Source organism: Tiliqua scincoides, chromosome 2 (genome assembly GCF_035046505.1).
Source record: "Tiliqua scincoides isolate rTilSci1 chromosome 2, rTilSci1.hap2, whole genome shotgun sequence".
NCBI classification, from domain to species: Eukaryota; Metazoa; Chordata; class Lepidosauria; order Squamata; family Scincidae; genus Tiliqua; species Tiliqua scincoides.
In genome coordinates, this window is record NC_089822.1 from 268,222,867 (window position 1) to 268,247,251 (window position 24,385).

Here is a 24,385-nt window from a genome sequence, read left to right on the forward strand (position 1 = left end):
GGGCCAGATAAGACCAGGGCTGGACAACTAACCTCACCAAAATAATGGCAGGGCCTCCCTGGAAAAGCTCCCCCTCAGGATTCCGTCACACCGGCTGGCTCCAGAATAAGAGGCACTGGTCCTTCAAGAGGAGGCTTCCTCTTCTGCCCACCCAGAGTGACTGGCCAGTGTCTTGAGACCCAGCCCACCTGTCCCACTGCAGGAGCCGACTGGGACCTTGGACTGGGAGGCAAAGCAGCAGAGGGCTTGCCCTGGTGCTGGCTGGATCTCAAGGGTCTGTGGAAACCAGGCCCCACTCTGGGCATGCCTCTTCTTTCCTTGGGACTTTGCCCAATTCCTCCCTCCCCTTGGCTGGGCCCTTTCTCCTAATGCCACTGGTCTCTCCTTTCACACACTCTTGTCCCTGAGAGTTGTCGAATCCCCTTCTCCTGTGTCTCTCCCTCCACCCCCTGCCCTCCACAGGTGCCCCTGCCCCCACTTCTACATCCTACTGTTTCTTCTCTGCTTCTCCATCTCTCTTCTCCTGTCTCTGCCCTGCTGTTCCGCATTCCACCTTTCTCTGATCTCCCAATCCCCCTCATTCCTTCCTCCCTTTGCCCAGCAAGGACAGACAGCACTGCCAGGTGCCATCACCCCATTGTTTGCCATTGCCTCTCCTCCATGGTGCTATAGTGTCAGTCAGTCAGTCAGTCAGTCAGTCAGTCAAAGCTTCATTGGCATAAAATACAGAGTGAGTCAGTCAATCAATCTTAATTACCGTCACAGACCAGAGTAAAAACAAAATCTATAGTGCCACTACATGAATTATATAACATTCAGATGGATTAAAACTACGATTTCAATCCTGAAATAAGATATCAAAATTAGATATAAACTTAAAGATAAAAAGCAAACTAACGAGGTGCAGACAATTCAGAGAGACTAAAACACTCTCATTGTTGGACTAGAGTCAGAACTAAAAATAAACTTATTAAAACAGAAAATCAGCCCCCTTCTAAGTAAGTTACTCCAATTTAAGGTGCTAGTCTAGAATTCTAGTTTGTCATGCGTTGCACCGTCAGTTTCAGCTCCACCATCTTTGTCCAAGTATACTGCAGTCATTCTGTAAGATTTGGGGAGCATGGCCAGCTGGGCAGAAAGGCCATCTTAGTCCATCTAACATGATCTTAGTTTTCTGAATTGATCAAGAGCTGGTTCTCCTTGCAGAACAGCACCAGAGATCTCAAGGCTCTTCTAAGGCCAACGGGAGTCCTTGAGAGGATTACAGCATCATCTGCATATCCCGGTGGCTCAAGGAGGGACAGCTCACATGGTGCACCAACCCACCTATGGCAACACTCTTTCCAAGTAGTACAAAGAGTCTTTGTGTGGATTTTTTGATGTAAACAGAGGTTGTGCTCTGATCGAAGCTCATTCGACGCCCAAAGCATTGAGGAGATCTCTATCCTGTGTATAAAACCTTGATGTGCCTTAAAGCTTCACCTGTGGAAGACTCTTTCACCACACACTAAACACTTCAAAGCTTTCTCTCCAGTGTGAATTTGTTCATGAGAAGAAAGGCATAGGTAGACCCTGAGGCTTTTTCTGCACTCAAGGAACTTCTATGGTTTATCTGTCAGCTTGAGTTCTGAGTGATGCAGAACCAAAGCTTACATGTTGGTTCAGGGAGCAGGTGCAGAGCAATGATTCAGCAGAATCAGCAAGCACCTGGGACAGGCACACCCTGGGTGTGACCAAGCCAAATACTGATTGGCTGAGCTGACTATATGAGGGTAGTCAGGAGGAGCCTCAAGTGCAGCAGTAGGGGAGTTGATGGAGTAACTGTGAGACTGCTGCCAGTGACTGAAGAGGCTGGATACTGTATGTATGAGATATTACTGACTTATGGACTGAACCTTTGACTGTGTATTATTGGAACTGATTTGGATTTGTTATACTGGAACTGACTGCTCTCCGTGCTGACTCTTGGAATGTTAAATGACTACTCTATATGTGATATCCCTTGACCAATACAACTGCTGAAAGTAACCTGCTGTAGCTGAAGTGTTGTTCTTGCAACCTGCTCATATTGGGACAAGACTGGGAACCTACACCAATCCTCTTATAATTTTATACAAGCCCCCCTTAAAACCTTAACATTTTCCTCTGTGTGGCATCTCAGATGCAGTCAGTTGTGAGCTCTGACTGAAGCTCTTTCCACACTCCAAGAATGTATATGGTTTCTCACCTGTGTGGGTATTTGATGCACAGTCAGGCTTGAGTTCACACTGAAGCTCTTTCCACATTCAAAGCATGTTTATGGTTTCTCCCCAGTGTGGGTTCTCAGATGCAGAGTCAGATGTGAGCTCTGACTGAAGCTCTTTCCGTATTGGCAACCTTCAGTCTCGAAAGACTATGGTATCGCACTCTGAAAGGTGGTTCTGGCACAGCGTCTAGTGTGGCTGAAAAGGCCAATCCGGGAGTGACAATCCCTTCCACACTGGGAGCAAGTGCAGTCTGTCTCTGGTCTGTCTCCCTGGCTATGGGCCTTCCTTCTTTGCCTCTTAGCCTCAGACTGTTAGCCAAGTGTCTCTTCAAACTGGGAAAGGCCATGCTGCACAGCCTGCCTCCAAGCAGGCCACTCAGAGGCCAGGGTTTCCCACTTGTTGAGGTCCATCCCTAAGGCCTTCAGATCCCTCTTGCAGATGTCCTTGTATCGCAGCCGTGGTCTACCTGTAGGGCGCTTTCCTTGCACAAGTTCACCATAGAGGAGATCCTTTGGGATCCGCCCATCATCCATTCTCACGACATGACTGAGCCAACGCAGGCGCCTCTGCTTCAGCAGTGCATACATGCTAGGGATTCCAGCACGTTCCAGGACTGTGTTGTTAGGAACTTTGTCCTGCCAGGTGATGCCGAGAATGCGTCGGAGGCAGCGCATGTGGAAAGCGTTCAGTTTCCTCTCCTGTTGTGAGTGGAGAGTCCATGACTCGCTGCAGAACAGAAGTGTACTCAGGACGCAAGCTCTGTAGACCTGGATCTTGATATGTTCCATCAGCTTCTTGTTGGACCAGACTCTCTTTGTGAGTCTGGAAAACGTGGTAGCTGCTTTACTGATGCGTTTGTTTAGCTCGGTATCGAGAGAAAGAGTGTCGGAGATCGTTGAGCCAAGGTACACAAAGTCATGGACAACCTCCAGTTCATGCGCAGAGATTGTAATGCAGGGAGGTGAGTCCACATCCTGAACCATGACCTGTGTTTTCTTCAGGCTGATTGTCAGTCCAAAATCTTGGCAGGCCTTGCTAAAACGATCCATGAGCTGCTGGAGATCTTTGGCAGAATGGGTAGTGACAGCTGCATCGTCGGCAAAGAGGAAGTCACGGAGACATTTCAGCTGGACTTTGGACTTTGCTCTCAGTCCGGAGAGGTTGAAGAGCTTTCCATCTGATCTGGTCCGGAGATAGATGCCTTCTGTTGCAGTTCCAAAGGCGTGCTTCAGCAGGACAGCGAAGAAAATCCCAAACAAGGTTGGTGCAAGTACACAACCCTGCTTCACGCCGATTCGGATGTCAAAGGGGTCTGATGTGGAGCCATTGAAGACAACAGTGCCCTTCATGTCCTTGTGAAAAGATTTCCACATTCAAAGCATTTATATGGTTTCACACCTGTGTGGGTTTTTCAATGCAAAGTCAGGTTTGAGGTCACATGAAAACACTTCCCACATTCTAAGCATTTATATGGTTTCTCCCCTGTGGGTTCTTTGATGTGAAGTCATTTGTGAGCTGCAGCTGAAACTCATTCTACACTCCAAGCATGTATAGGGTTTCTCCCCTGTGTGGGTTCTTTGATGCAAAGTCAGGCTTGAGCTCTGACTGAAGCTCTTTCCACATTCAAAGCATTTATATGGTTTCTCCCCTGTGTGGGTTCTTTGATGCCGAGTCAGGTGTGAGCTGCAGCTGAAACTCACTCCACACTCCAAGCATTGATATGGTTTCTCCCCTGTGTGTGTTCTTTGATGCAAAGTCAGGCTTGAGCTCTGACTGAAGCTCTTTCCACATTCAAAGCATTTATATGGTTTCTCACCTGTGTGGGTTCTTTGATGGGTGGTGAGGTTTGCTTGCTGACTAAAACACTTCACACACTCCAAGCATTTATATGTTTTCTTCCTTGTGTGGGTTCTTTGATGTTTAGTGAGGTCTCCACTTGCACTAAAGCTCTTTCCGCACTCCAAGCATTTATATGGTTTCTCCCCTGTGTGGGTTCTTTGATGCTTAGTGAGGAGTGAACTCTCGCTGAAGCTCTTTCCACATTCAAAGCATGTATATGGTTTCTCCCCTGTGTGGGTTCTTTGATGTGAAGTCAGGCTTGAGCTCTGACTGAAGCTCTTTCCACACTCCAAGCATTCATATGGTTTCTCCCCTGTGTGGGTTCTTTGATGCATAGTGAGGTGTGAATTTATCCTGAAGCTTTTTCCACATTCTAAGCATTTAAATGGTTTCTCCCCTTTGTGGGTTCTTTGATGTGAAGTCAGGTTTGAGCTCCAGCTGAAACTCATTCCACACTCCAAGCATTTATATGGTTTCTCCCCTGTGTGGGTTCTTAGATGGTAAGTGAAGTGTGCTTGCTGAATAAAATGCCTCCCACATTCTAAGCATTTATATGGTTTCTCACCTGTGTGGGTTCTTTGATGGTTAGTGAGGCTTGCTTGCTGACTAAAACCCTTCCCACATTCTAAGCATTTATGTGGTTTCTCACCTGTGTGGGTTCTTTGATGGGTGGTGAGGTTTGCTTGCTGACTAAAACACTTCCCACATTCTAAGCATTTATATGGCTTCTCTCCAGTGTGGGTTCTTTGATGTTTTGTAAGGTTTGATTTACTGTTGAAGGTCTTTCCACACTGAGGGCATTTTTCCTTCCTCTTTTCAGTTTCTTTCTGTGGACTGACTGGGAGGATGTTCAAATTGCCACCCTGACAAGCACCAGATTTATTTCTCCCTTTCTGTGTCTGGTTTCCCTCCTGCTTCCTTGATCTTTCTTGATGCACAGTTCTCTCCCTTGTGTGGCTCCTTTCACGGAAAGGAAGATGTGTGCTTGTGCTGGTAGTTTCCTCATGCAAAGGACAAATCTCACTTCTCCTTACTTTGGAATGTTCCTCTTCGATCGGGAGTTTACGGAGACAAACAAAAAGTTTTCTCCTCCAGGCAGGCGTCTGTCTTCCCTCCTCCCTCCCTGATCCATCTTGCTTTCTAAAAGTCCCTTCCTCTACCTCAAGCATGGTAATGTCCGATGACATCCCACAAGGCTCCCTCAGATCCTCATTGACTTGTCCACAGGTTCCTGGAATGGAGCCAAAATCCTGATTAGCAGTGGACATGTTGAGGAGGGGTGGCCATTTATGTCAAAGAAGGGGTAGAATCTAGCAGAGTTGAGATGGAAGGCGGGTCTGCCTCCACCATAGAATTACTGTGGAGGCTAGAATAAACTAGCAGGCCCAAGTGGGGTAATAGTGGGGAAGGAGGTGTAATTGTCCTCCAGGCCAGAAACCAGAAGGGGACCTTGAAATGAGGAAACAGATCAGGGAGGTGTCAAGGAGGGTCAGGGTTTTAATCATGGGGGACTTCAATTATCCTCATATCAACTGGGTCTATTTGTGCTCTGGTTAGGAAAGAGAGATGGGATTCCTTGACATGCTAAATGACTGCCTTAGAGTAGCTAGTCATGGAGGCCACTGGAAGGCAGGTGACTCTGGATTTCAGACTGTGTGGAACTCTGGACTTGGCTAAAGATGTCAATGTTGGTGAGCCATTGGGGAACAGTGACCATGCTGCGATCCATTTTGACATGCATGTCGGGGGATGATTTCCATGCAAATCTGACACAAAAACTCTTGACTTCCGATGGGCAAAGTTTCCTCAGATGAGGAGGCTGGTTAGAAGGAGGTTGAAAGGAAAGGTAAAGAGACTCCAATCCCTCCAGAGTGCATGGAGGCTACTTACAACAAAAGTAATACAGGCCCAGGAGATCTTTCTTGATGCGCAGTTCTCTCCCTTGTGTGGCTCCTTTCATGTGTGCTTGTGCTGGTAGTTTCCTCATGCAAAGGACACATCTCACACGCCCTTAATTTGGAATGTTCCTCTTTGATTGGGCGTTCATGGAGAGAAACGTGTTTAGTTCTCCAGGAAGTGGTCTGTCTTCCCTCCTCCCTAACCAGATCCATCTTACTTTATAAAAGTCTCTTCCTCTACCTCCAGCATGGTAATGTCTGATGACATCCCACAAGACTCCCTCAGATTCTCATTGGCTTGTCCACCATTTCCTGGATTGGAGAGAGAATACTGATTAGCAGTGGACGTGTTGAGGAGGGGTGGCCATTTATGTCAAAGAAGGGGTAGAATCTATCAGAGTTGAGATGGAAGGCAGGTCTGCCTCCACCATAGAATTACTGTGGGTTAAACTAGCAGGCCCAAATGGGCTAATAGTGGGGGCATGTAATTGTCCTCTGGGCCAGAAACCAGAAGGGGATCTTGAATTGAGGAAAAAGATCAGGGAGGTTTCAAGGAGGGACAGGGTTGTAATCATGGGGGACTTCAATTATCCTCATATCGACTGGGTTAATTTGTGCTCTGGTCATGAAAGAGGGATGGGATTCCTTGACATGTTAAAATATTGCCTTACAGCAGCTAGTCATGGAGCCCACTGGAAGGCAGGTGACTCTGGATTTCATACTGTGTGGAACTCAGGATTTGACTAGAGATGTCAGTGTTGGTGAGCCATTGTGGAACAGTGACATGCTGCAATCTGTTTCGACATGCATGTCAGGGAAAGAGTGCCAAGAAAATCTGACAGAAAAACTCTTGACTTCTGATGGGCAGAGTTTCCTCAAATGAGGAGGTTGGTTAGAAGGAGGTTGAAAGGAAAGGTAAAGAGAGTCGAATTCCTCCAGAGTACATGGTGGCTGCTTAAAACAACAGTAATAGAGGCCCAGGAGAACTGTGTACCGCAAAGGAAGAAGGACTCCACTAAGTCCAGGAGGTGCCCGCATGGCTATCGAGCCAAGTTAGAGAGGCCGTAAAGGGCAAGGAAGCCCTTCCATCAATGAAAGTCTTGCCCTAATGAGGAGAATAAAAAGGAACATAAACTGTGGCAAAAGAAATGTAGGAAGGTGATAAGGAGTCTAAGAGAGACTATGAGGAACATACGGCCAGCAGCATGAAGGGGAATAATAAAAGCTTCTTCAAATATGTCAGAAGCAGGACACCTGCCAGAGAAGCGGTTGGGCCTCTGGATGGGGAGGGAGGGAAAGGGGTGATAAAAGCAGACTTGGAGATGGCAGAGAAATTAAATGAGTTCTCTGCATCTGTCTTCACGGCAGAAGACCTCGGGCAGATACCACTGCCCGAACTGCCCCCCCCCCCCGACAAAGGAATTAACAGCCCAATCCTATCCACACTTTCCTGGTAGTAAACCTCACCAACTCTGATGAGACTTACTTCTGAGTAGACACGCATGTCTTTGTTGGGAGTTGTGAGGGTAAACAGAATGCCAGATGCAGGGGAGTTCCAGCAAGATGCAAGTATTTTATGTGCTCCCTGAGAAATCTGGTGGGCCACTGTGAGATGCAGGAAGCCGAACTAGATGGGCCCTGGGCCTGATCCAGCGAGGCTCTTCTTATGTTCTTATTGTAATAGAGAAGTAGAATCTCTAAAGCATCTAGAGATGTGAACTCAGAAGTAAACACCACTGGATGCTGTGGCACTGACTGACCCCCTTGAAAGGGATGCACAGGATCACACTCTGCTCAGAGACCAACTCTCAATGAGCTGTTGTGCAGAAGGAGCACAATCGTGGCTCTTTGGCCTGTTGCAACCTGACCTGGGATGGAGGCAGCTTGGATAGTCCTGGTGCACGTTGTATCTGTGGAGAAGTCCCAAGAGGAGGGCATCCCTGTACTCTTGCAGGCTTATCAGCATCTTTAATGTCATCATATGAATGCTAAAACATGGCTATTTGGTGCTGTGGGGTCTCCTGTGAACAGTTTCATTCTTAAATGGCATAAAGATGCTACTGAGCTCAACTGCACTGCAAGGTCAGGAGCGGATTTCAACAGGCCGCGTCTCGCATTATCTCGCATTCTGCTGCCTTTGGGACAGTGAAGCCTTGTCCCCAACCAAGCAAATGAGCAGAGGAAGAACAGGGGAAAAAAGACGTCCAGGCCAAATCTATCTGGGCATTTCAGAACCAGCTACTCCAGTGCACTCTCTCCCAAAGCCCAGCTCTTGACATTCCTGCTCACGGGAGCATAGCAAAAATGGCAGGGTGGAGTGATTTGTTCTGATCTACTGTCAAACCCCAGCAGCCACTACGGGTCTACTGTGAACTGGACCAGCTCAATTGCTGGCACAGATCCAAGTAGATCCATGCAGAGCTTTCAGGAGCAGGAGAGGGGAAAGGATCTGCTGGCAGTGACCTCTGTGGCATCACCTCTCACCTTCCTGACCGCATGTGGACCAGGGAAACCCCAGAAAGGGTCAGAGGGTCCCGATCCTGGGGGGGGGAAACGACCCCTCACTCAGGAATACAGACTAGGTCCATGGAAGGAGCAAAGGCAGTCTGCCCAATTCACCCCGAAGGACTCAACACAGGGGCCCTACGACTCCTCAAACGGACAACAGGAGGGGTAGATTATGGCAGAACAAGGGAAGGGGAGCCTGCAGCACCCTAGCCCCTTCCCAGACGAGCCACCCTACGTGAGACAGCCCTCTGGGGCCCCAGGAATTCCTTTCAGCGGTGGGACCCAATCAATTTATTGGGGCAATTCCTGTCCTCTGACACTGAACAGGCAGAGTTCTTGTTAAAGGACTGGTGTCTCCTGGTCCTGTGCTGTAATAGGACCAGATGAATGTAAAGAGCATCACCCAAATAAACCGCTGGTATCGACCTTTACCGAAGCCTCCATGACCCTTCCAAGCCCTCTCTCCTCTCACTGTCAACCCGCCATGAATGCCCACCCTGCAAATACAGGGAGGTAAAGGAAAAATTGTTTTACCTCATCCTGCGATTTTTGGCACTGATTCCCACACCTTGAGGAGGCCTCTGTGATTGCCTCCCCACCACAGGATGCAGTGCATGCCCCATTGACATGGCTGTACCTGCACTGGAAAACTGGATAGGATTGGAACCTTATGCATGTCGACTTAGAAGCAAGTCCCATTATAATCAGTGGGATTTACTCCCAGGAAAGCATAGATAGGATTGTAGCCTCAATCTCCTTGCAAAACATGCCTCTTTTAGGACCACTAAGGATCTCCTTTCCTACTGTGTCATTCCTGCTGCAGCTATTCTTCCCCAAAGCCCAGTCCCTAAGAGAGGAGTTGTAACCATTCCAGGTGACGTCCTGTTGCCCGGCACTAATACTTCAGCCCGAGGTGGAAGTCTAGTTATGTCTGCAACTCTGGAAAGGGGAGACACTGAGACACACACCTTGGAAGACGTGGCTGTTTTGATGCAGGCTGGGTAAGGCGGTTCCTCTGCGCAGGGCAGACATTTGGGGCTGGGTCTTCCCTGCTCAGTCGCTCCTCCTGCTCATCTTCCTCAATTCCTTCTTCTGAGAGCATCAACCTTCCAACAAAATCTCTGGCACTTTTGGATCAGGCAGGGGTGCTGGAAAGATCCTTTTCAGCTGCAAAGTCCAGCAGAGTTTCTTTTTATTTTTCTTGCCTCGGCCACTGTTGAAATCAGCAAAGATGCCAATAGTTAAACAAATAAAACACAATTTTAAATATATAAACTGAAGATACAATACGAAGTAAAGACACACCGGAGTAAAAAAGTACCTCCACCTCATCCTGCTCTTTTTGGCATTGATTTCAGTGATGAAGGCCCCTTCTGGACGTTCGGCTCCCCATATCAAAAACCCCTCACCATCGGAACAAAGGCACCCAAGAGCAGACCAAGAGTTCAGCATGCAATTGGCAGCCGGGGTGGGGGGATTATTGCAGCGTGCCTTCTCGGTCCCCTCCCCTTCCCCTCCACTGCTTGGGCTGTGATCTTGGGCCTCCCTCCCCACATGGGGGCTTCTTTCCCACCCCTCTCAGCTCAAGCTTTGCAAAGTTCCAGATGTTTCCAGGCTACTCAGGGAGGTCACTCTCTGCAGGACATACACTTGGAGCTCTTCCCTTGTCCTCCCCACTGCCTCCTTCTGGGGCTCAGCTCCTTAATGACCTCTCTGCTCCCTGGACCAATCCCAGATGCTGGAAGGATTCCCATCAGCTCCACATCCATGTTTCCCTCTTTCTTTCTCCCTGGTGGACCTCTGGAAAGGGAAGAGGTCCAGGCTTTGGATGAGAGGGCTCCTGAATGCCATTTGCAACTCTGAAACTCCACACAGTCTGGGATGGAGGGGCCTGAAGGACTGCCTTCTTCCAGATCAGCTGGCTCTCCCTCCAAGGTCAGCAAATGTGGCCCTGTTTCCAGGGCTGGGGCAGGTGGATGGCAGCAAGGGGCAGGGCCTTCTCTCTGGTGGCCCCTCAGCTTTGTGACTCCCCCCTTTAGAGGCTAGAGCAGCACCCCTTGTGCTAAGCCTCCGTGGGCGAAGACCACCCCTTTCTGCTTGGCGTCCCCTCCTAGCCCTTTCCTCCCAGTTGCTGTTGAGCCACAGATTTGGGAATCCCGTTTTAGGAGGGTGGGGCTGTCTCCAAGGCTCTCCTTTCTTCTTCCACCTACCTGTCTGTGCAAACCAGGGAGCTCTGACTGCCCCTCCTGGACTAGCCCCCTGCAGGCTGTGGGGCAAGGCTGCAAGTGGGGCTGGCCTCTGGCTCCCTATGGGGCGGGGGGAAGGCTTCTTTCTGCTTGTGGGGTGCTGCAAGGCTGTTTGGGGGAGAGATGCCCCTTCACACCCAGGGGGGGTCACCTCCCAGTTCCGCCTCTCAGGACAGGCGCAGCTCTTTGGGGCGCAGATCCAGAGCAGGGTCCTGGACAGCCTGTTCCCCCTTCCCGGTGGGTCTTGACGGGGAGGGTCCTCAGTGCCCCTACGTGTTCTTGTGCCCTTGGCCCCCCTTTCCCTGCTGAGCAGCCGTCTTGCCCCTTCGCTTCTGCCTTTCCCACGATTCTCGCAGCCCTCCAAGCAGAGCCCAAGTGGAGGGGGGGACAGTGGCAGCACCTCCCCATCCAGTGCCAAAACTGGCCCCGGAGTATGGCCTGGCCTTCCCCCCCGGCCCCCCCACCTTCTTACCCCTGCAGACCGCGGCTCCTCCTGGTCCCCCGCCAGGCAGGCTCCAAGCTCCTGAGAGGCTGCAGGCGCTGCGTGCAGGAGGAGGAAGGGGCTGCCCCACTCCGCCCCCAGTGGCTCCGCTTAACCCTCGAAGTGCCGCGCAGCAGAGAGAGCGAGAGCAGCACAAGGAGGTCCCGCGCCCCGCAGCGCTCCTGGCCCGGACTGGCTCCGAGGGGGCTCCCTGCAGGACTTGGTGCTTCGCCCCCCCCCGCTATGCCATTGTGCAGGAGTCTGTCCCCCTGGCTGCCTGGCACTGCGGGGGTTCACAGCAGCGACTCCGCACTGCTAGAGGGGCGAATGGAGAAGCCCCCCTCTGCCCCCTCTGCCTCCTCCCCCCGTGCGGGTCTCAGCCCCTCTGCAAGCCTGCAGCCAGGTGGGGCCGAAGGGGGTCCCGGGCTGCGCTGGGTGGGAAGGATCGGGAGGGGAGGGGAGGGGAGGGGAGTGTTGATGCTTCCGTCTCTGTGACTCCAGGTGTGGGGGGGCCACCAGGCTCAAGGGCCGGTGGCGTAGCTGGAGGGGGGTTTCCTGCAGGACTCAATGCTGATACAGAAAGGAGGAGGGAGGGATGCAGCTCAAGGGGGTGCAGAGCACCAAGTCTTGCAGGGAGCCTCCCCGCAGTGTGCAAGGTGCCCCCTCCCCTCCCCATTCGGAGGGATGGGGAGCAGAACGGAGGCTGATGTCCAGAATTCCTCCCCAGAAGGCGTATACCTCCATTTTGCTCCCCCCACCTGGAATGGCTCTGAAGGGGAGGGGGAGGCTCCCTGCCAAATCTGGGGCTTTGCACCCCCTCCTGCTATGCCACTGAGAAGGGTCAGTGTCCCCACCATCAGGTTGGTCTTAAGGCAAGGCCAAAGGGAGAAGCCAAACTTAGGCCAGAAGGAAATACAGTAAAATGTCATGATGTTTTGTTCAAATGTATGTATGATGCCAAGATGTATCAATGCTGAATAGTGCTTATGAACCAAATGTTATGTTATGTAAGGAGAACATGTATGTTTGCTCAGAAGCAGCCTTCTGCTCAAGCAGGCCCAGAGAAGCAACTTTGCTCTCTTTCTTTCTGAGAGGGTCTGCTTGTGCAACAGGCCACTGTAAGCAACTTAATGCTAAATGTTTACTCATGTTTACTAATGCTGAAACTAATCATTTATGCAAATGCTTGTTCATGCAATGTTATGGGCAAATTGGTTAGGCTTGTATATATGATCCCATAAGACAAACAGCAGGATACATTTCTGCCCTCTCTCTGTTTGAGACAGTTGGAAGTAGGTGAAAGGTACAGCTATGTATCATTCCAATTAAAAGTGCTATTTGACAGCTAGCAAATAATTAGAGAGGACCCCAGCTAAAGGAATATCCAGTTTTAAGGAATGTCCAGGCAAACTGCCAAAGGAACTGATATGTCAAGATGAGTGGCTAATTAGCAAAAGTTGTATTTTGTACAGTTTTAATAGGATGCAATAGGAAAAGCTAAGGTGATGAGATTCAACAAGTTTCCCTTTTTAGCCAAAAAAACCCAGATATGTTTATAACTTTATAAACAAGTACACAATAATGCTTAAGAACATATCAAATGCTAGAAGCCTGAGTGTTTTAAGCATTTCACAAATAAACAAAGGCAAATTTAGGGGTGTGCTCAGAGGACAGAGAGTGGAAGCTGGTCAGGCAATCCTGAAGGGTGTTACTCTTGGCAGCCTGCCAGAATGATGAGTTCAGAATGATCCAGTTGTCAAGAAGTTAATTGAATTGATAAATGGAGCCAGGCTGAACAGAGAACACCCCCCCCCCCCCAAAAGCTTGAAAGTCAAACTGGACAAAAGGAGCAATTTGGACATAATTAAACCAGGAAAATAGCTTTAATAATTACTGAAGCTATTCTTTAAAGTACAAGTATGGTATTTTAAGTGAATTTAATAGGTAATTGTAAGAATAAAAGTTAGTTGGAGTACATTCCAATTCTGTAAGATTCAAAGTCTTGTTTGATGTTTTAACTGAAACATAACTCATAAGAAGATTTGAAAATAATGAGAAGTTTGATGCACCGGGCCAGGAAATGAGATAATTTAAAGAACTTATCTCTTAGTACCACGAAAGAGACATAACTCAGATCATTTTAAGAAAGTTTGAGCTAAGCAGCCATTAATCTAGTCTCACTAATGAGGACACTTGTAAATCAAGTCCAGCTAACTAACATTGTGTCTCTAAGATAAGAGAAACACCTGCATAATGAGGTGATAAATTGTCTATGAAGTTGTTTAATTGGCCAACATTCTTGAAAATCCACTGGTCAGCAAAACATTAATGAAGCTTCTAAAAGCTGACAGAAAAAGTTAAGTTTAATTAAAATAAATAGGAAAAGAGTTCTAAAAAGGAAACCTTTATTTAAAAGTTAGTTTCCCTGTACAGAATAAATATATGTTTACTACTATACCTTGCTAACATCTCCTAAAGTACACATATAAGAGAAAACTTAGTTTAAACAATGCTGGCACATAGCCCCTATGAAGCCTGGTACTAAGAATGTTAAAGAGATGGTCAAGGTCAGGCCAATAGAAGAATAAGCAGAGACAAGCAAAGACAGTAATAATTGGGTGAACAGTGCCGCCTTTGGACATGTTTTATGCAAATTTCTATTTTTCTTATTGGTCAGCTCAACCTAGCCAACCAAATGTCTGTAAAACTAGCTAATTAATTTCTAGCGAATGAGAGTGTGAGATTTAGAGACAAAGAGGCCAGAATACTATTTAAACAATGTATACCTATGGGAAGTTTGCTTTTTTCTCTGGGACACTGAGAGACCACAGCTCTCTGTGTTCCCCATTTTGAACCACCGAGAGAAGCCCATTGCTGGCAATGAATAAATGTTTGCTCATTTTCACCAAGCTTGCTTACCGAGTCTATTTTTGAGTTTATTTTCAACTTTGCTCTTCAAGCTCACGCTGAGCTTGTTTGAAATTTGCTGCGGACAAAACAATTAAGCAATGACCTTGCAACAGTCTCCCTGGCAGGCTGTGCATGGGGGCCACGTCCCAGACAGTCTCCTCTTGCTTGAAGCAGGATCAGCAACTCCACAGCCTGCTCAGGTAAGGGGCAGATCCAGGAGAGGAGAGAACGTGCCAGCAACTGCTTGGGTGCCTCTTCCTTCTGGCAGGCCTCGCAAGCCCTCTCCCCCTTGACCCCGTGGCCCAGCTGCCCCTCCTGGCTGGTGGCGTTGCAGCCTTCCTTCCCCGTTGTGACTTCTGGACTGGTGCCGGAGGGACCTTGCAGAGGCTTCTGCAAACGTGTGCATGTCTGAACTCTGGCCGCAGAGTCAGGACTGCTCTGGAGCTGCCATTCCAGCTGCCTGGGGGAGGACTGACATTCCCCTTCAGCACTCGGTGCTTTGTATGGGGTGGCTTCTGTCCTGCTAAAGAAAGAAAGAAAAGAGGGAAGGAGGGATGCAGGCAACCAAGGGGACTGAGGTGGCCAAACACCTCACAGGCAGCCAGCTGCTGCAGGGCACTATCCACTGGCTCCACCCGAATGCCTCTTTTCAGACTGAAGGCAGCAGAGCAGGAGGATCTTCTGCTGGAAGCTGGGACGTTATTTGTGAGGACACATGCTGTGTTTTCTCCTTCCAGGGTCCTCGGAGGAGGAAGCTGTGTGCTTCGCAGAAGAGGAGGGGGCTCTGCTGGGTCCAGACCCACAGCCTCCACACAGGGTAGTCATGGAGGGGAATTGCAGGACTGTGGCCTCTCCATATTAGTGTGTCCTTTCCCCTGTTGGTGAGTGGGCTGGAGAGGCACGAGCTGCTCTTCTTCCTGTTTCTCACTGTCAGGATTGCGCTACAGAAGTGGGGCATGTGGGGCTGGAACCTGCACCCTGAGCATCCCTAAGAACATAAAAACAGCCCCGCTGGCTCAGGCCACCTTCTTCTATCTCACAGCGGCCCACCAAATGCCCCAGGGAGCACACCAGATAACAAGAGACCTGCATCCTGGTGCCCTCCCCTGCCTCTGACATAGCCCATTTCTGAAATCAGGAGGTTGCACATACACATCATGTCTTGTAACCTGTAATGGATTTTTCTTCCAGAAACTTGTGCAGTCCCCTTTTAAAGGCATCCAGGCCAGAGGCCAGATCTCTGCTGTGCCTCACAGTGACAAAGATGAGCGTGGCCGACTGATGTTCTTTCCGGTGTGTCAGGATGGCAGGGGAGGATGACCCTTGCCTTCCCGATAGCAGAGGGGCACGGGAGCGTGGAGAGGTAGCATAGGAAGCAACAGGTCCCAAACAGAGCCAAAGACACAGACACAGTCCTGTTGGATTCAGAAGCAGATATTGGGAAATGGAGCAGGTAGAAGAGCAGTCAGTCGAATGGTCCAGAAGTCAGGGATACAGCAGGTCACAGTCACGATAAGGCAGTCCGAGTCAGTACACAAACCAGCAGCGCAACACGCAGAACTCCACCACAACAAACCACGTTTGGTGTCTGTTCTCGCCCCCATATATACCTCATTGTCACATCTCTGTCACATTGTCACCCATCTCTGATTGGCTGTCCAGTAGTGCATTGCACCGCTCCTCCATTGCCTACGTGACTTGGCGCACATCACCTCAGGTCACCTGGCTCCCATCTAACACAGGTGCAACTGATTACGTACACACATACATACACAGTGCTGCAGTTCCAGCGTTTACATTCCACACCGGGCCTAGACATCAAGGCCCCTCCTGCCACATCCTGGCTTACAATTCAGGGCCTGGAATGGCAGGATAGAAATGTCTAGGTAAAGAAATCACCTGTGACAAGCAAAGAATCCTGTTTGGGGGCATTCCAGGCCTGCAGAGTGAGCCACTCTTAATGAACACTGCGGATGGGGGATGGGACTGGGCAGGTTGCCCATTAATTGTGGTTTCACCAGGAGCAGGTGCTGCCGTTGGAGGGATTTTGCATGATTTGTCTGTCCTTTTATCTCCAGGGCAACGTGGGGTTTCCTGAAGGGGTTACCCATTGCCTGTGGCTGATGTCACCAGTGAGATGCTGGTCTCTGACTGGTCTGCTCACATCAATTTAGGCTGCAAATCTAAGACAGTTCCCATTAAACAGCACACCTATGTTGTTGTTTTGCATAGCTCAGAATGCGAACAATCCAGCTCAGAAGTCAAAGCAGAACACAACTCTTTCTCCAACCACAGAGCCCTCCCCTTTCCAGCGTCCCCTCTTCCCACCCGCTCAGGGCAAAGCATCCTGTCTCTCTCCCACTGGGAGCCCGCCCTGCCCAGCAGCTCTGTCCCCAGTATTTTCAGTTCTGCCTTTTCAATAGTGGGTTAAGCTCGTGTTACATGACCCACCTGGAACTGGCTTGTGAACCACCTAGGGGGTCCCGCCGCACAGCTAGAGAAACGCTGTTCTATGGGATAAAAAAGTGGGTTATGAGCTTTAAATGGAAAAATGGGAGAAATTGTGGATAAAACATATGTGATTTATTCTAAATGTTAACACTGAGGAAAATATATACAAGATGGTTTATAGATGGTATGTGGCACCAAGCGAGTTAGCGAAGATGTACGAAAAAATGCCAAATAAGTGTTGGAAATGTAAAAAGCAGGAGGGATCTTTTTATCATATGTGGTGGACATGTGCTAAGCAAAGAAGCATTGGATACAGGCACATGAGCAGATTCAAAGAACAAATGTGTAAATGAAACCCAAAGTCTTTTTGCTGGGCGTGATAGATGATTATGCGGAAAAAAGATTAATTTTTATATATGCTAAGTGCGGCTGGAATACGTGACGCATAAACTGCAGACATTCTGTCAACTGCAGACATTCTGTCAACAGAAGAAGATGGACTAAAGTTATGGACTTTGCAGGAATGGATGACTTCTTAAAGAGAAATCAACAGAAAATTGTATGAAGAACTGGAAATAATTGGTTTCCAATTCTTCATACGATTTTCTGCATGAGAGAGAGAATAATGAGTGCAGATTTGAAGGGTAGATTGCAAGGGATAGAAAACATTAGTCTGAAATACTTTGAAATGGAAGACTTATAATGAGAAGAGAAGAGGGGTGGAAAATTAGATTATGAAGAGCTGCAAGAAAAAGGAAAAGGTACAGAAGAAAGCAACCAAAATGATTCCTGGACTGGGGCACCTCCCCAATGAGGAAAGGCTACAGCATTTGGGCCTCTTCAGCCTAGAAAAGAGGCGCCTGAGGGGGGACATGATTGAGACATACAAAATCACGCAGGGGATGGACAGAGTAGATAGAGAGACGCTCTTTTCCCTCTCACAACACCACAACCAGGGCACATCCATGAAAGTTGATGGGAGAGTTAGGACAGACAGAAGAAAATATTTTTCACTGTGTTTTTTTCCCCATTGCATTCTGGCGTAAATTACACATCAAATGGTATATAACACGATGATTTTATTATTCCTACAAATCACGATTTTAGGGATTATGGTCAAAAGTGGTCGCACCCCTGAGGGTGGCACCCAGAGCCTACAGCCCCCCATTTGTACACCACTGGATGATGAACAAAATTTGTATCTTGTCTTTTAGCAGAAAACCTTCACAAAGTTTACAAACGCAAATAACCAAATGGCTCCCTGTCCCAAAATGGCTCCTAATCTCAAAAGGATGCAGAAGAAACAACAACGAACAGTCAATATAAAGACCTTGCGCTGGGGAGAAAAGGGATATTTACTTCCACATCCCACTAAATAAAAGAGGAGCCCCCCTTGAAAAGTGCCTCTTGCCCAAGCAGCAGGGGTCTCCTCTCCTCTTCTCTTCCACCAGACTCCCGTATGCTAACTTTAGGGGCTCCAGTTCTAGGCAGCCAAGAGAGTTCAGGTTTGGTCCAAGCTGCTGGTGTCCAAAGGCAGCATCAAGCCTCCATGGACTCAGGAGGAGAAGGAGACCTTCTCGTGGCTGCTCAATCACCTGGCCAGGAATTCTCACATCTGGCTTTTCAGGGGTGCAGCAAATCTCTGGCCAAACAGTGCCTCTTTATCCGCCCATCTCCCCCTCTCCAAACAGTGCCTCTCCATCTGCCCAAGGCTTTTGGTGAGCCTCAAGTCACTGACAAAGCAGGAAGTGTGAACAAGAATGAACAGTCCAGTGCTTTCCGATAGCATTTCTTCTTTATTTTAAGCAATTTATATCCCGCCTTTCTCATGCCTAAGCAAACGCCCAAAGCGGCTTACAGAGCTTTATAGTCTAGAGTATCACAACAAGTAAAAACATCAAGCAAGGCAAAAACATTAACATTACATGGGGAGAAAAAATATCAAAACAGAGCAGCTTAAGGGAGAAAGAAAAAGGAACTCATTGAGCCAGTGGGGAACAGATAAGTCTAGGGAGGTCATCAAAGTATGGCAGAGGCACGGAGGGCAATATCCGCTCAGCAGCCAAATGCCAGACGAAACAGGTATGATTGGAACTCTCATGAAAACCCTTGAGCAGGGGAGCAGTTCTCAGTCCTCCCAGGAGGGCATTCCACAGCTGTGGTGCCGCCACCACTCACACTTGAGGCAAAGGGGGCACTTGTAGAAGACCCCTTCAGCTGACCTGAGAGTGGGCTGGAATGGGAGGCGGTCTCTCAGGTGGCTTGGACCCAGGTCATGGAGGACCTTAAAGGTTAGAACGAGCACCTTGAATGGGGACCGGAAGCATCTGGGCAGCCAGTGTAGCTGCTGGAGCAGTGGTCCAGCTGAGTCATAACATCTGGCCCTCGTAACCACTCGGGCCGCTGCATTCTGCACTCATTGCAGTGTCCAAACTGTTTTAGCAGGTAGCCACACATAGAGCGCATTACAGTAGCCCAGTCTTGAAGTTTCTAAAGCATGGGTCACCAGAGCTAAGTCCAAACAGTTGAAGCATGTTTTCAGGTGGCGCACCTGCTTAAGTTGGGTGAACACACTTCTAGTGACTGCTACCACCTGACTTTCCAGGGAGAACTGAGAGTATAGGACTCCCAAGCTGTGCACTGTCATGGGAAAGGCATAAACTGGGCAACAACAAAATATAGGCCTCTGCTTGAAGCCATGTTAAATGCTAGCCAGACACAGCTGTGAGAATGTTATGAATTAGGAGCCAGCTTCTCGGAGGGATGAGGGAGCAGCTGGCCCTCCTCTCTAAGAGAGCTGTTCCCAGAGTGGCTTGATTGGCCAAGGACACCTTGAGTGGGAATCTGCTCCAGCTGCAGGTTTTCAGGTTGGGAGGGGTGACCCTCCATGTCTGAGTTGCCTGACCACATGTACACTTCTAGAACCTTCCAGTGGTTCTGATCTCTAATTGGCTGTTGAGCCCAAGTTACTAAGAAGAGTCACCTGTTAGGAACTTTCCTTGTCTTAGTTCTTCTCTGGCCTGTAGGGCCTGAGCTTTGACCACTCTGTTCCAAGCTGTATGGACCCTCATCGCGGCAGGGCCAGCTGATGGACTGGGATTTACTGATGTGAGACTTTGGTGATTACTGTCAGGGGTTAGTTCTTATTCTTTTAATTTGGGTGTGTATTACATGCTCTCTTTAAATGCCTACATCTATGCCTAAGTGAAGTGCCTGTCTGATGTTACTTCAATCCTTTGATAAACCCTGCCTATTACAGCTTCATCTGGGTGAATTATTGGAATCACGGAAGGGGAAACCTGGTGGTAAATGGGACTGGCTTCCAGTGACTTGGCCTTATGCTTCCCTGATGCCCACAAGTTGGGCCTGGCACCCTGTTGCAGTCCAAGTGGGGACTCTGGCTGGGAAGCCACAGATTGAAGATATTGTACATTGCCTATTTTGTCTACCCTTCAAGGGGAGAACACACTTACAAAATTGTATTGGTTACTTTCCGATTATGACCCATTGGTCACCTATAGTGTGGCGCTGTTTGCCAAAGCTGCCAGAACTATTCGTGCCAACTACCTGGGGGAAATAGTGGTAGATTGTAAAGGAGATTCCTTAATATGATGGGTGTAGGTGCCTTTTGTGCTTGATTTTGACCTAATTTTATCATTTTATCATTGTTTGTATCTTTGATGTATTTTTGGATTTACATGTTCTATCTTATTGTGATGGCTGTTAGCTAATACAATAAACAATCTTTGACTTTGGCTGGGAAGCCAAGGCTTTGAAGGGCAAAGTGGCCTGTTGTATGGTCTGTGGGCTTCTCAGATTGAGAGAGCAATTAACAGGGAGCAAAGGTGGTTAGGTAACTAAAGAGGGATTGGGCTTTTGCCCTGTGGACCAGGAGAGGGAAGATGGGCCTGGGAGGTAATAAAAAGGGGGAAATAGGAGCTGGGAGCTACCTGGCTATTGGGGGGGAAGCAAATCAAGGATGGATCCCTCTTTGCAAACTGATGAGGAAGTGTAAGGCCAGACACTCTACCCTGCAACAGAGGAAATGCCTGGGGAGAGTGTAACTAGGAGGAGCCCTGCTCTTGCCTCGCTCTGCTGCAGCCCCAGCCCTTAGCCTCACTCCTTCTGCCCCACTGTTCAAGAATCATCACAAAAGGGCTTGGTCTGGGTCTCTTTAGCTGCAGCAGGGAATGCAGGAGCTCCTCTTCACAGCCCTTCAGTTCCAGGATTGCTGGACACACCAGCAGCCAAGCTCCAGGTTTCCTCACATTGTGCCAGGAGGAAGCAGACCCACGGAGGACCTGAACTGGGAATGAAGAGATGGCAGGCAGGGATTCAGCTTCTCAGATCCCACAGAGACGAAAAGAGGGAACCAGCCACACCAGGCAAGGAGGCCACCTTGCATTACCAGGCCAGAGCAATGGCCATGAAAGACTCTACACCAGGCTTGAGCAGCTAGGAGGATCGCTCTCTCTCTCTCCTTGGACACAGACAGCTCAGCCCCACAGGATCCAAGTTAACTCCAGGATGGAGTTCTCACACAAAGGAAAAGTTTCCTCTTCCATCCTAAAGCCTAATCTATCATCTTCAACCCTGCGGTGTCCGTTCCCATCCCCGCACTGCCTCTGGGAAGCCCAGAACCAACAGGGAAGGCCTGGTTGTGACGCTGCATCTTCCCCAGGCCCCATCAACCACCAGCCTCTGGGGGAAGCCCTGACAGTATGCAGGTGATGAGGCCCACCATTTCCTCTGTGCTCTGCAGGGTGGGTTCTTCTTCCCCAAAAGCGGCCTTGGAGCTCAAGGTGGGAAGGGGTCACACATTCCCCTCAACCTCAGGGCAGAACTTTCCCTTGTCACAGGGGTACATCTCGGGAGGGCTGCAGATGGAACCCTGTCATGAATATGTACAGTTTATGCCTAGTAGTATGTGGCACCTGAACCAAAGTAAACCAGTAACAATGAAGAGGCTTGCAGTTCCTAGCTGCAAGGATGTAACAACAGCCAACGGAATTTACAACTCAATGGAAGGTGATAAAGTAGCACCTATGCAGACAGAAAGGTGCCCATGGACCTGGATCTCAAGGGTCTGTGGAAACCAGGCCCCCACTCTGGGCATGCCTCTCCTTTCCTTTGGAACTTTGCCCAATTCCTCCCTCCCCTTGGCTGGGCCCTTCCTCCTAATGTCACTGGCCTCTCCTTTCACATTCTTGCTCCTGCCAGTTGTCCCATCCCCTTCTCACTGCTGGGCTCCCACCAATCTATTGCTATTGCTGTTCCGGATCAAAAGAGACCACTGACACGAAGCCAAGTTTCAGGCTTTTTATTAGGAGGAATGGAACCTGAACCAGTCAATGGAAAGACCTTGTTTCGAATTCCCCCAATTGAGACAGGACCTCAGGCAGGCAGCAGGACTTGAGGCAGGCCAAGGGCTGGAGGCTTGACTAGAGGTTCCCCTCAAGGGCTGGAGGTTCCCCTCTGGTTCTCAGCTCCAGCAAGAGGCTCTCTCAGGGCTCCCTCCAACAGCTCCGTCCTGAGCTCTCCCTCAGAGTTCAGGTTTCAGCTCCTCTGTGGCTGGTCTCTCCCAGCTTGCTCCTCGCAGCTTCTCTTCCTGGAGGTCTCTGCAGCTTGCTTCCAGTTCCTTCTCTGCAGATGCTCCCCAAAGCTCCTCACAGCTCTTCCCTGGTGGTCTCTCATCCTGCAGATCGATCTTAAGGCTCCTCTCGGCAGCTCTTCCCTGGTGGTGTCTGAGCTCTCTGTGCTGCTGCAGCCCCTTTTATAGCCTCAGTGGCTCTGCACACGGCAACCCTCTACCTCTCCTCCAATGGTACCGCCGCCTTCTTTTGCACAGGACACTAAAATCTCCTGCCTCAGCCCCTCCTAACTCTTAAGAGCTTGTTACAAGGTACTCAGCAAGTGAGCCTATTGGCTCAAACAAGCTCAGACAAGCTATCTATTGGCTCATGAAAAGCACAGGCTACGATCCTATCAGGCCAAGTTACAGCAGCCAACTGAGCCCAAGTTCTGCACATATCACTATGAAATTCAGCATGCTCTGACCTCGCAATTTAGTGCAGTTATCTCCACTTTTGACTATTGAAAGAGGGTGAGGTGAAGGAAGACCACTGGAAATAAGGCAAGAATTAGCAGCATCAAAGCACCTGTTCTATCTAAGGGATTTATTCTCTCCCCTGACGCTTTCAGAATTTAATGCATTACTAGTAAGGATCAAGAAAATACTCAAAGATAATTTCTCAAGCTTAAGATTATCCCCCCCCCCCCCCGTGGTTAATGTAGCATCAAAAGCCTCTAGGAACACATATACATGAATTTAATTTAATGAATCCATATTATAATAAGCAAAAGACAAATAGCAGGGCTGCAAGAACACAACTAGTAAAAAGCCAGTGTGAAGTACAATAGAGCAAGCCAATAAGATGATTCACACACAACCCCAAGTGGGGGGTGGGAAACTCAGGGACTGCAATTAATCCCTTACTTCTTCCCCAGGAGGGTTTCAGCGGCTCCTGCATGGGTGCAGAACATTGCAATGGGATCTCAGAGGTGGCCTGATTGCCTGGGGATATTGCAGAAGCAAACATGCTCTCCTCAAAGCTTACAACATAAGCAGCAAACAACAAACATCGACAACAAACCAACTATTCACCCATAAAAAGCAACAAAAGAAAATTATAAAGCCAAGTGAAACCTTTTTCTTGCAATGTTCATTAAGACCACTAGGTGTTCTCAACGTATTGTCCTCCTTGCTTTACTTATGAACACAAATCCTGTTCTTGAAGTGTTCTTTTCAATCCACTAGATCAGAGGTGCCCAAACCCCGGCCCAGGGGCCACTTGCAGCCCTCTGGGACTCCCAATCTGGCCCACGGGGATCCCCCAGTCTCCAATGAGCCTCTGGCCCTCTGGGGACTTGCTGGAGTCCATGTTGGACCAACGCAACTGCACTCAGCATGAGGGCAACTGTTTGACCTCTCGCGTGACCTGTGGGAGGAGACCTCCCTCCACTATTTGCTGTTTCACGTCTGTGATGCAGCAGTGGCAGCAAAGGAAAGGCTGGCCTTGCTTTGTGCAAGGCCTTTTATAGGCCTGGAGCTATTGCAAGACCTTCATTCAGTCTTATAAGTTCCATCTCTAATATATTCATGGATGTAAATTTATTCAAGTTTGAAATGTAAATTAATTCCCGCCCCCCCCAACACAGTGCCAGAGAGATGATGTGGCCCTCCTGCCAAAGTTTGGACACCCCTGCACTAGATGTTCCTAATGCGCTATGCTTATTTCTACTGTTGACATTCCTGTGGCCATGCCAGTCACATTCTGTTCATTAACACATCCAAAGAAATGCAAAACATCCAGCAAAAAAATGAAACTCCAACGCAAAGCAATGAAGGCGCCAAAACAGAAACTATATCCAGGGACAGTGGACCGAAATTTAGAGTTATGGAATTGTAATTATATTCTCATATACCCATAGCAGGCTTAGCAAATCTCCTCCAAGGCTTCTTCTCACGTCAATAAACAAGGGGAAGGGGAAGCCTCCCCCCCCTCTTCTCGCGGGCAGAAAACCAAATCAGGCAACCAATTAACCAGTCAATGCACACACAGCAGAATAACACTTACTTAAGTCTTCCAAAGCCCTTCCCTGCTTGGGGCCCTCAGCTTGAATTGAGTGAGAATTCTTCATGCCAATGACGGCAATGGACGATGGCAAATTGGCAATGCCAATGGACGGCTGGATTCTCCTGGGAACAGCCCCCCCCCCCGGCTGGGCATTTATCTCCTCAGGAAC

At 48.9% G+C, this 24,385-nt stretch overlaps 2 pseudogenes; one reads left to right on the forward strand and one right to left on the reverse strand.

Moving 5' to 3' along the window:
* Positions 1–24,385, reverse strand: part of LOC136640317 (zinc finger protein 721-like) — a 165,958-nt pseudogene that overhangs the window by 134,232 nt on the left and 7,341 nt on the right.
* LOC136640315 (zinc finger protein 850-like) overlaps positions 1–24,385 on the forward strand; it is a 105,381-nt pseudogene that overhangs the window by 31,910 nt on the left and 49,086 nt on the right.